Below are 13,860 nucleotides of genomic sequence, written 5' to 3'. Positions count from 1 at the left end.
ATAGCCTTCTCTACACCTTTTGCCTCATTATAACACCTCCAGTGGATGCTGAGAGGTCAAGCGCCAGTTGGCTTGCATTACTAAGGTGGTACTGTCGTGCTCTTACAGCCAACGGTCCTGTCTTTCTGATGTCAAACGGAGTCGGTCCTCCCCTGGTTATCAGGGTACAGTTTCGATCTCCATAAACTGTAGCCACATCCGAGAAACAACAGAACGATTCAAGCTAAGCCATCGGGCCACATTAGTTTGCGACTCTCCTGCTTCCATTATTCCTACGGCCCTCCACCGCAAAGAGTCTGGTAGGCGTCTGCTCTGTGCCCTACTGCAACGTCCGTGGCTGTGTACAGAGCGATTGTGGGTTTGAGAGTACCCAGTAAACACCACCCCGCTTGATAGTTGCTCTGCCGTCATTGTTGCCACGGTTGCCCGTGGTTTGGAATGCCATCTTCCGTGCAGACCACGATCATACATACATCCGATGACAGTCTGAGTGATTGTATGGTGAATTAGACACAATACGGGGAAATAGCGGTTTGTTGCTTTAATTTTTGACACCAGTGTAAGTATGGGTCAAAATAAGAGCTCTCAGAAGATTATGTATAATGGGCTCGGTGATGGACACTACTCTCTTGAAACTGCACATGGCTGACATTCCAGAAAAAATATCCAGGATGTGCGAACGACATGACAACGAGACATAACTCGATAGAGGTGGCACAGCCAGTATTATCAAATGACGTAGAAAGCGAGATGGGATATTCATGTTACCATCTGAATAATGAAATGGTTAATTACAAACAGTAAATAAACTTTAATAGCTCCCAAATAAAATAAAATCTTTGTCCGAAATGTCTAATATTATGTGGAAAGGACTCTAAACTACAAACAATACTTAATCAACGCAGTTCCTGATGGAAGAAAGTACGATAGTACAGGAGCTCCGTGGATCGACATGGGGCTCATCACCGACAGTTCTCCGACTCTTGGCCTTGGATGTAGCGGATAGTACAGCAGAATATAGAGCAACAGTATTACTCAACAGCCATCATATTAGTAAAGCAGACACTCAACATAAGTGTGACAATCTTCATTACCTTCACACCTACTGACTGGCAACATTTCTCCTCTGCATGTCTCACAGCAAGAGGTCTCGATACCTTAATATGACATCATTAGTGACCCGCTCCTGCCCACCCACGAAGACATTGCTAGCACATTCTCAGCAAGGCTCAGGCCCCGTAACCTTACCATCAGGTTAGCTAAGGATCTGCACTCTACCAGTTTTAACGTCTACAATGAGGGGCAGATATTTGAAGGAACGGAATGCCAGTAACTATTAATAGCCATATTAACATTGTTAATAGACCTACATTGCCATGTAAAGTCTGTAAAACTACCGAGAGAATACGTGCACGCTTTGGCAGAAGTGCGGGTTTACTGTCCATGTGGAGTAAAATGCTTGCAGTCCAGGGGGATTGTGGCTCGGAACGCCAGACAATCTTCAACAATGCTCAAGAGCGCCAAAGCGAGCTTATCAAGCTGACATTTTCGGCCTGCTCAGATTATACCTAGCTGCGGCAGAATGGATTGAATAATTAGATATTAAAATTTATTTTATGTCTGTATTTTATTTTTGCGTTTACGCTTCCTCATGTATAATTATTGAAATGATCATACAGGGTGTTTCAAAAATGACCGCTGTATTTGAAACGGCAATAAAAACTAAACGAGCAGCAATAGAAATACACCGTTTGTTGCAATATGCTTGGGACAACAGTACATTTTCAGGCGGACAAACTTTCGAAATTACAGTACTTACAATTTTCAACAACAGATGGCGCTGCAAGTGATGTGAAAGATATAAAAGACAACGCAGTCAGTGGGTGCGCCATTCTGTACGTCGTGTGCTGTTCACAACGTGCAAGTGTGCTGTGGACAACATGGTTTATTCCTTAGAACAGAGGATTTTTCTGGTGTTGGAATTCCACCGCCTAGAACACAGTGTTGTTGCAACAAGACGAAGTTTTCAACGGAGGTTTAATGCAACCAAAGGACCGAAAAGCGATACAATAAAGGATCTGTTTGAAAAATTTCAGCGGACTGGGAACGTGACGGATGAACGTGCTGGAAAGGTAGGGCGACCGCGTACGGCAACCACAGAGGGCAACGCGCAGCTAGTGCAGCAGGTGATCCAACAGCGGCCTCGGGTTTACGTTCGCCGTGTTGCAGCTGCGGTCCAAATGACGCCAACGTCCACGTATCGTCTCATGCGCCAGAGTTTACACTTCTATCCATACAAAATTCAAACGCGGCAACCCCTCAGCGCCACTACCATTTCTGCACGAGAGACATTCGCTAACGATATAGTGCACAGGATTGATGACGGCATCCTCAAAAAGTACTGGTCTGGGCCGCCATTTCTTCCAAAGGAATCATTGGCCCATTTTTCAGATCCGAAACGATTACTGCATCACGCTATCTGGACATTCTTCGTGAATTTGTGGCGGTACAAACTGCCTTAGACGACACTGCGAACACCTCGTGGTTTATGCAAGATGGTGCCCGGCCACATCGCACGGCCAACGTCTTTAATTTCCTGAATGAATATTTCGATGATCGTGTGGTTACTTTGGGCTATCCGAAACATACATGAGGCGGCGTGGATTGGCCTCCCTATTCGCCAGACATGAACCCCTGTGACTTCTTTCTGTGGGGACACTTGAAAGACCAGGTGTACCGTCAGAATCCAGAAACAATTGAACATCTGAAGCAGTACATCTCATCTGCATGTGAAGCCATTCCGCCAGACACGTTGTCAAAGGTTTCGGGTAATTTCATTCAGAGACTGCGCCATATTATTGCTACGCATGGTGGATATGTGGAAAATATCGTACTAGAGTGTTTCCCAGACCGCAGCGCCATCTGTTGTTGACAATTGTAACTACTGTAATTTCGAAAGTTTCTCTGCCTGAAAATGTACTGTTGTCCCAAGCATATTGCAACAAACGGTGTATTTCTATCGCTGCTCTTTTAGTTTGTATTGCCGTTTCAAATATACCGGTCATTTTTGAAACACCCTGTATGTATACACTGTTTTGTCTTATATGTAGGTACGGCACGCAATAAATATGTAATAACCGTGATGTTTCCTTCACCAACGTCTCAGTTGCCCACATGTCCTATCCTTGTAAAAGCATCCTTATACGGGATGACCTAGGAGGAATTATCAGTACTCAGTGATACGTGTGGGATGATCATTCGAAGCAAAAAAGTGAAGTAAACATGGGCTCACAAACCCATACCTTTAGATCTACGAGCACTTCATCGTCTTCACTTCTCCGAGACACATCTCTGCTCACATATCTTAAGGTATGCATTGTAGAGCCCATGGTCACTTGTCGAATATGTGTCGGTCAGACGTAATCTGTGTTAGTTAACAGCAACCTACAAATCGCTAGACGGCCCCAGTGAATGGATGCTTCGTCCGGCTTTATGACACTTCTCCACTCCGACTAGAGAAGCAAAGCTTTGTGGTGAGAGAAAGAACTTTTATTAGCAGCAGACATGCGCTCTGCCGTGATCCGAATAGTGCCTTCAGGAGATGACAATTAAAAAAAATGATAAGGTTGCTGAATCAGCGGGTAGCCTCGGGCCCAGATTTTTTAAACTTTTCTAGGACCTATGAAGTGTAGGTGAAAAACGCCATTTGCTGAAAATACGTATGACGTCGTGAGGCAGAATACATATAGCTCGTAATAAGGCCAGGGTGTACTTCATCTCTAAATAATAACGAGCCTAATGAAGAACTGTGGTATTAAAACTAATCGTCGTGTTACAGCGTTATTATTGAACTGTAGTAAGAGACATGTGTATATACCCCAAGAGCGTCTACTTCCATCTTCAACCAGACTTTGAAGGTAGGCCAGCTTTGCTGAATCCTGTAGTACATCTGTTCTCATTTTAATGTTGGTTTGTCACTACAGCGCTTTACTGGGCACATTCTCATTGCCCTCCTGAAATCAGAGACTCTGTTCATCTAGACAGTTAGTAGAGAGCTCACAGTTTAATGTGGAATCCAAGCCATGGTGCATTTTGATTCCTCCACGCACACAGAGAACATCGCTGGTGGGTGACGCTGCTCTGACTGCCATGAAATGTTCTTGAGCCTCCAAAGGATCGATTCCCTAACCGGGTGATGCAGTGCCCACGGAGCAATGTTATGCTCTTCGGATGAAAGAATTATTATCAGTTTGCAGTTGTTGATAATTGTGTTTTTTAAAAATGTTTACGATTCAACCACGGAATATCCACTGCAGGCACAGGATGGTTTGACGTAGTGTTGAAAACGTATACTGGAATAGGACATGAACTCAGCTTCGTGATCTCAGGGCAACGGTCGCCAGGAAAATAAAAGTTACAGTCTTTGAAATCAATCTTTTACGTGATTCCCAATGCTCCAAGTACTGCCACTCTCTCCAAAACCTTGAGGGATACCATTATTCTTTTAACCTTCCGTATCTCGTCTCTTAACCCAATCTGAGAAGGTTTACAAGAAGAATCACACCACCTAATAATTGTTCAAAAAAGTTTGTTAGAGATGATAAACTTTCTAATTCGCTATATCGTGTCATATTCCTCTTTAGACTTTTTCATTGCTTGACGTTTTATTCACTCTGCTGGGATCTTCCTTAGTGATTTGATGCGGCCTAACTACTCAAAATGTTTCTGTCATCAGTGACAACGGAAACGAAAGCCTACAGATTCATATAGCTTTATTATGTGCCCTATTCTGTGGCTAAGCTCCAGTTTGTAACGTTCATTTCATTAGACAAAAGAAAGTTATATAAATAATGATCTAGTTGAACGAAAAACCAACGAATGTACAGATCAACTATAGGCAAGGCAATTGCATGTCGTCTTAGTAGAATGAGTGGTTTCCTTGGAGAAAGGGATTCTTAATTGATCCTGCAGTACCCATTTTTGGCTTGCCTACTATAGCTTTTTTCCGTTGTGAGCCTGTTCTCAGGCATCATTATTCAACAATCAGCTCCTGTCTCGGAACATTAGTACAAGCCTCGACTTTGATGAATATGCCAACAGGAATTACTCTTTAGAATACAACCCGAAATAAAAGAATAATTAACAACAGTGATTTGTTGTACAAAGAACTGTGGAAGGTGCCAGTAACCCAACATTTCATCTTTCATAATTTTGCACTTCAGATCCACTAAGTATACATTGTACGAGTGAATCTAAATATGAGTTTTCGCATTAACATATGTCAGTTCTGTAGTCAATTCATAGTTATTGTGCCAATTCTCGGTATTAGAAAAGGCCATTAAATTTTTTTGCTAAATGTTGCTTTGGGAACGCCCCGGAAGTCGAATGTGGCCACCTTTAAGTATCTAAAAGAGCAGTCAGAGAAAGTATTGTAGGGAAACCAGAGAGTCACAGAGTTATGTGTGTGAATGGTGCCTTGAACCTTCTTTTTCTCGAATGAGAGACCCCACCTCGCTCATTCTGAAAGCCAGAACGTAAGGTAAATGAATTATTTTAACACATACTAAACAGTATGTTGCGCTGTCAAAGAATGTAGATGATGTAACCACTATGTACCTTTCTGTTGCAGCATGTTTAGTACAGACGAGAGAAGAAATGAAAAGTAATATGTGTAGAGCTTTTCTCTTTTCTGTCTTGTTTGACATTTATGGGCAGTAAAGCGATAAAGTAAACACACGAATAAGGAATTCTGTATTATGCTACAACTGAGATCAGTGAGCGCCTTACTGTAAGCATTTTCAGCAACTATCATGCGTTAGTATAGCACGATTTCCAGTGTTGTTGACCCGACGGCAGAAAATCTTATGTCCTGAATCTACCTTTTTACTGTATTTGTTCGTACCGCAAAATTACAGCTTGCACCTACTGGTGATTTTGAAGCTGTTGGCTACGCGTGATTTTTACCTCTCGGCTGTAAATACGCGCGACTAATGCGCATCGGAAAGGAGCCAGTCGTTCCACCGCGGGTGACGTTGTGTATCTTCCCGAAAATGAATAGCTCGGAACCAAATAACACGTTACAGCGCGCGATTCCGCGTGCCACAGTTAACTGAAAATTTGAAAAGCTCTTTATTCTTTCACGAGGGGCGATCTACGGACATAAATTAGTGTTTACGGCGCTACCATTAAACGCATTTGCTGCGGCGGTGCTTTTGTTGTATGCACTTCGACGAGGGATCCTATAATTTGAAGTTGTTATGGAGGTACTGTTGGATTTCATCAATGCCACATAATTCTCGAATAATTGCGCCATATTTCACAGTAGTCTTTTTACCTTCATAAATTGATAGCCAAAAAAAGGTACGCTTCACTCCTTTATATTCGCAGGTCTTGTTCTAGCTAGCTACCAGTTACATGTATTATCACTTGAAACTTATCAAATGACTTTATGAATTATTAAGGGGTAGTTACGTGTTCTGCTTGCACATCTTCCTGAGCAGCTACCAATTTAGCTCTGACTTTATTCAGTTTCGGAAAACGAGACATATAAAATAAGTGTTCGTTTTCTGTCCGTGCGTCGAAGTTACCACTTTGCTTTTTGAGCTTTTTAGTAGTAGAATAAAAATGGTTGCAAAGAAGGGCCGCTAATCACTTAAACAATACCACCACAGATACAATTCCTCGCTGATGACCGATTCTTTAAATGGGGGAATGATTTTCTAAACTGAGTGTGCATGTCAAAACGCCGGTTAATTAAATGCATAAACTATACTCTTGTCGTTACGGGACTTTATCCGTGACGCCGTTAATGGTTAATTATGATTCGTTACCGAGAAAATAATGGCATACCGTGCCTAAATCTGTTACACAAGATAATTCTGTGTCCCGTATTAGGACGGGCTGCTGAAATTCGTTCGGTGCGAGTACTGTGCATGAAGCATAATTGGACCGTTGTTAGCACACATACCACAGCATTTATAGCCCGTGACGAAATCTCATTGACCGTAGCTTAGACGACCGATTCAATGCTAATAAGTCCTAATTAGGTGCCCGTGTGCTCTGTCGTTAGTATGCACAAATTTCAACAAAGCTCTCCGCCTTAAATTTATTAACATAACGAAACGTTGTTTTATTTACCATTGTCTGGCGATTCCGTTAGGTGATATCGATAGAAAGTTCAGCATCATGTTATAGTACATCCGTTTCCCAATAACAATTGTTGGTGTTCCGTAATGTACTCCAAATTGAAACAGCCGTTTCGTGAAACTTAGAAGAAAGAAAGATACCCTGATTTCGTAGTAGTGTTCCTGATTTTCTCTTTCCTTCTTTCTTTATTCCTCAATTTACTGTATTTTTCAAAAATGAACTGCCTTTTTCCAGTATAAATGTGTTCGATATTTTAAAAAGTTGTAGTAAAGCACTCTCAATTTGTTTCAATGCAATTTTTGTGTTATTTGTTTTTCCTCCCAAGCTTAAAATGGTGGGAACACAGTGACCATTCTTCAGCTTGAATAGGTAAATTTATAAGCTGTTATTCCACATTAGTTATTTTTGTAAATAACTACGTAAACATTATTTGTATTGTGCATTAGCCTTCTTTAACGTTAATCCATATTGATTTAATAGTGTGCTAATTTGCTGCATGTCTATTTTATTGTAACCGATGACTCTGTGGCAATGTTAACTGAAAATCTTTCAGTATTATGGAGTGACATTCCTTTCCTCAATATATCAGCACTGCAGCAGATTTTCATTCATTCTGTTATGATGCATCAGTCTGTTTATAAGGTTTCTCTCGACGAAGAGGTGGCAATTAGGGATTTCTTCCAGGTCTACTCATCCGTCTGATTTATTCATTTTACCGAAGAGTTGCATGAACTTGTACAACTGATCCTCGTCTCCAGGCCTATACTGAAACTAAAATAACGTTCTCAGACCAAAGTAAACGTAATCATTCTCGCTGACGGAAAGTGGAACTTCAGTTGAAGGAAAACCTATCGAAAACACAAATGAAAGCCTCAGAATTCTGATCATTCGTGAAATAAATTTGCATTAAGGATGAAAGATGCATTTACCTAAGGCGACATAAAGTTCCTAATAGCTAATGTCGTCCTTATGCATAAGTATTTGTTGCTTTTGTAATCTGCTCTGTAACCTGTATTGTACGCTATATACAACTACATTACACTCAGCGAGTCACTATAAAGTTTGTGCGATCTTAATGAGTGTTCGTAGCACAATTTTGTCTTCTCGCTCTCTACACAATCAATACGTAGGGGACTGAAGGACATTTTATAAACAGGTTTTTGCAAAGAGGCTCAGCGTCTTTCATTAAGTGCTATTCAGTTAACTTTCTTTGGTATTTCCATTAAATGCTCTCGCCAGTAAAACAAAACCTTTCTCCATTAGCAACATCCTCTTTGTGTACGCTTGATGTGTCCATTTAGACTGACCTGAAATCGATCTCATACGCTTGAGCAAAACAACAGCACGGACCGTACAAATGGTTTGTTTCAAAGATAGTCTGCTGATAAATCGACGTTTACTATCTGCATTTTCTACAACTGGGATTATGTGATCATTCCACTTAATGCCCCCTCCTAGTTATTCTCATATATTTTCGTGATATGAATTACTATAATTGTGATTCATTAACCGCACACTCCAGTACCATTACATTTTCGCATTATGTGAAACGCATAATTTCACATACCTCTTCTTTAAATTACATCTTTTCACCAAGTTGATATTTCGTCAAGATTTAAGTGGGTACTATTACAATTTTAATCTGTTAATCTTCCTCCTAGATAACTGCTTCGTCTGTTAAATATCTAAGATTAAAACATACTTCTCGCTAACTCATTGTTGTACATCATGAATATTAAATACCCTATCGCACTTCCGTGAGACACCAGGTGTGGTTTTTGTCTGTAGATGATTCTCCATCTATGATATTGTGCTGCGTTCTGCGTGTCACAAAATATGTAATCGAATAACAAGGCCGGTCCGATATCACACACAATGGTTTTCGTCTTTAACAGAGTTTCATGTGAAACTGAATGAGAAGGTTTTCGGAGATATAGGATCACTGTACCCTCTTAGTTGGACCTATAAATGGTGATCATCACCAACTCATTTGTGACAATTATTTTCTGCAAAAGCCTACCAGACACACGTTTTAACGATATTTATTATGGATAAAAGTAGACATACATTTCTTTTGTAACAATTTTTTTCATGCGTGGTGTCACTGATGACTAAGTAAGCTACGTCGAGTGCCGGACACCAGGTGCAAATGCGTCAAAGGCCATTGCCCCTCGGAGAAGCGCTCGCATGTGATTTCCCCGGAAGTTCCGTTCTTTGCTGAACCTTTAAATATATTATTTATAATAACGAAGTCGTACATTTTCTTGTTTGTTCGTTTTTCGATGTGATGTCGTTGAGCCATGATACCGATTCAAGTAAAACGTTTGGTCGCTTGTTGTCTAAAATTATTTCTGTGCAGTTATGTGTTAGCTCAGCAGACAGATTAGTATTACGAAGAATGATTCTAACGAAAAATTTCTTTTATTTCTTCATCTGCTGTGACGTTAAAGGAAGGCTGACATAATGTTTTAAGTGGAAGTGAGGTTTGCTTTCGAACAGCGTTTAATCTTATTTCAGCTGCGGAAATTATTTTATCAGTGAACTCTCGGAAGTTTTGTCATGTGTAGACATCGTACCGACAGTCCAGGTTGAAACAGTCGTCATCTCAGCTTTTATCCTACGATCTTTCCTCTCTATCGTGTTGGTGCAAGTACCAGTAACTATGTTTTAAAATTAATTACTAAACTAGTGTAAGGAAACGAGCTTGCATGGAAGCAGAGAGTGAATATACAACTGAATAATTGAACATTCTTGTCGTCGGAGATTTTCTTATGCCTGTTGGAAAACACGGTAGATCTAAAATTCGGCAATTAAATAATTAAATAAACGTAACGACACATCAGCACTAAATACAGCGGATGTTAAGAGCGACCGTTCGGGTTCACTTGAATTCGGAGACTATGTTGATTTTCCAGGGACAAGGTAATTTTGTTCGAGGTAGATCATAATGTTTAAACTTCGAATATTAGTGTGGTACTATGCAGCAGATACAATGACTAATATAAGGTGTTTGCGACCTTTGGTCTTCAGTAACAGCAGGGAACAATTCCCCTCAATGATAGTCAGTAGTGGAATTATTCGCTCGCAAACTCTTTGTAGAACATTGCAGTGTTTCTTTTGGCTGCTTCCAGTAAGTATTAGTCCTGACCACTATGTCATACATCTTCGGTGCGAGACGACACTTGAATGTGCCAAACTGTTAATTTTACTTTTCAAAGCGGCATTTGCAGACGTAATTCAAACCTTCCTTTTCCATTTTGCTGTTACTGTTTTTGTCCCTTTCTCATCAACAACTGTTTTGAGGGACGTCCTGCAATAACACATACTGCTGCAGTAGTTAATTATGCTTTTGTTTGTTATCTAATATTAACACATTTTCTGATAATTATAAGGTTATGAATTTCTTTTTAGAAATTTGTGGTTAGATCCTGTGGGACCAAACTGCTGAGGTATCGGTCCCTAGGCTTACACACTACTTAGCCTAACTTACACTAACTTACGCTGAGGACAACACACACATACCCATGCTCGAGGGAGGACTCGAACCTCCGACGGGGGGAAGCCGCGCGAACCGGGGCAAGACAACCCAGACCAAGCGGCTATCACACGCGGCTTATATTAAGAATGTGTATTAAAATAAAAAGTAAGCTTTATACATAACATTTTTCTTCGTGAACAATGTATACAATACAGTGTCTCTGTATTCCTTAAAACTTCTGTCACTATGTTCTGCTTCGTGCTGGAGGACGATGTTTTCAGCACTCTGAACTTATTTCAGATAAAGTTTAAATCTGCGAATTATCTCAACAGAATTACTGCTTACGAGCAAGACACCACCTAGCGATACAAAGGAACCAAACCAGAAAGTAGTAAACTGGAAAGACAAAGGGAAAAAAACGAAGAAAAATAGACAAAGATAATTCTGATGTTAGGTTGGAATGACGACCTGTTACGTGGATAACTTATCAGTTGTTGGCCTCATTGCAATGTACTTTTTGATTAAATATAGCTACATGCACAACATATAGCTATGAATTTGAACACAGAGCATTCCAATGAAGAGATTAAGCCATTGTGCGCTATCTACAGTTACGAAAATAGGCAGATGGTAGAAATTTTAACATCGTGAACTCATATTCCGCATCTGGATTTCGAGATTAATTATCCCATAGTGTTCCTAAACTGCTTCATATTATTGCGAGGATTTTCCATCTGGCGATTAAATGACCTATTCCTGCATTAGTACTTCTTCAATTGGACAATCATGTTAGCGGGGTTTTTACTACTTCTTAGTCACGACTTATTAACGTGAGACTCTCACCTTTTCTTATAATTTATTGTCCAGCATATGGAGCATGTTATTGCAAGTTGCATAACTGTCTTATTGATTTTGTATACACTGCCAACCCCACCTGCACTTCCCTTTTTCTCGTGGTTTTTCTAATAGAAAGAAAAGTCCTACTGGCTCTGGCATTTTAAGTACTTTTTTTAGCTAGTGATTAACTGTCGTAAAGTGCTGTAGTATATATCCATGCTACAAAGACTTACAGATAAGCTATTTTCAACGTGGGATGTGTAATAAACTTATTTTTTTCTTCGGGGAAATATCTAAGTAGTCATTGTAACTCGTCGTGTCACTTATAGATTTTCACTGATAAACGTGTCACAAGTAAAAAGGTAGAGGCAAGCGTGCGTTTTGCAAGAATTCTAGCAGTAGGTACAAGATTTATTTTCCCAGTCATTTGTCTGTTCATATAATGATGCCTTCCACCTTCAAACGTCCGTGAAAGCTACAAAGCTGCAGATTAATGCAATTTGTTGTCGAAATCCTACAATCCGGGTGGAGCATCTAACAAACCTGTCTCTCGTTTTAGTGTCTAGAAATTATTATGACAACAGCATGGTAAGTGCTTCTTCGTTACTCCTACAAACAGAAGAAAAACAAACTTATTACGACGCTGGGTGCCTCTCTCGGCGGAAACAATCAGAAGGAAAGATCCTTACAAAATCTTTTCGTCAGGATATAAAAAATGAACAGCACACAGGCCACTCCAAAAATGCTTTGTTTGCATATTATGTCATATTTGGAGGTGATGCTTTAAATTCTGAGAGCCATCCATTCCGTAACAGATGTCACTACCACTGCGATGAATTCTTTTTTCTGGAAAAATTGTACACCAAATATTTCATGATTTGATTAAATAGTGTCCCGAGCAATTTGCAACGTATGTTTACCCCACCGCTTGAGAAAATGTTTTAAAGAAATAGAATACTAATAAACGAGAAATAGAGTTCCAGATTTTATAAGATTAAAATATTTACAGATTTTCGTAACTGAGCGACAACTCTCATTTAGCAAGGAGAGAAAAGGGCAAATTATAAAATTTCTTGGAACTCTTGAATGTTTAATTTGCCCTTCTTCCAATAACTAAATATTTGAATGTAATTATAAAACACCCCTTTATAATTGATGGGCTACTAATCATTTAGGTAATCAACGAGAATCAAAATACGACGCGAGTACAATGAGAACGCAACAGAATGTCTGCCATATCAACCAATAGTGAATTTCTCTGATAGGTCAGTAGCGTAATAAATTCAGTTACCTGTAGGAAGGTTTTTGTTGTTTGATAAATAATTTATTTTGTATGATTTTTTACACTGTGAAATTCATTTACTTTACAATCGCATTCAAAGTTTTTATTGGATAGTATGGTGCAAGTATTACACATTTCTGTATATACATATAGCGTAGGAGATTCAAGAATTTAAACAAGTGTGTGTTGAAGAACAACCAGTAAAACTCTCAGTATTGCATTTTACTCTTTCCTCTAATGTGCATACGAGGAACGCAGCATCAATTACTTTATTTTGATAAAGATTGTTAATATTACATCCAGAGGCAAGAGAATCGAAAGGAAATGTTACGACCAATTATCGCGTTTATTCTCCTATGTCTCTATCTGTGGCTACGTAACGCAAATTTGTTAGTGTTCCCTTTGTTATAGAAGCAGCAATAATACGAGATATGTGACCATATTTTAGTAAATGAGGGGGCTAGATGTATTTGTTTGCTGCAGCTGTGGTTCTAACTAGCCACGGTATTAATCTAAAAATGACAGAAATAGTCTGATTAAAGGAAACCACTTACACACAAAATTACTTAAGCAGTTTTGGCTTTTCTCATGTATAGTAACTGATGAACCGATATAGTCATAAATTTACACAACAGTCATGTAGAAAATATTACTGTAACATTTACTGTCCTCTTCAAATTTCTTGTGTGTCATGCTGGAAAATAGGTATTTTGTATACCTGATACATTACTACGCTGTGACATTGGACGTTATTGATGAGTGATTTTATGGGAAACCATTAGCACTCTAAGAACATGCTGTAGACTTACAAGTTAAGTGACTGGTTTTATTATTACAACCTAACTTGACGGGATGAATTCATTTGTTGGACGTGTTCTTTATGAAGTGATCACTGTAGGTTCCTTTGTTAAGCACTGTTCAATCACAAAATAAATAAAAAATGAGCGTGACTATAAGAGACATCACAGGAGTAGAGTCTGTTAATCATGTGGAATTTTTGTGTAAGCTGAAGTCAACGCTGACAACAATCTTAAGGAAGTATCTGCTGACAGCCTTAAAAAAAAAAAAAAAAAAAAAAAAAAAAAAAAAAAAAAAAAAAAAAAAAAAACTTCAGAAT

This window comes from Schistocerca gregaria, chromosome 5, assembly GCF_023897955.1.
Source record: "Schistocerca gregaria isolate iqSchGreg1 chromosome 5, iqSchGreg1.2, whole genome shotgun sequence".
Classification (NCBI taxonomy): Eukaryota; Metazoa; Arthropoda; class Insecta; order Orthoptera; family Acrididae; genus Schistocerca; species Schistocerca gregaria.
This window is presented reverse-complemented; position numbering follows the sequence as displayed.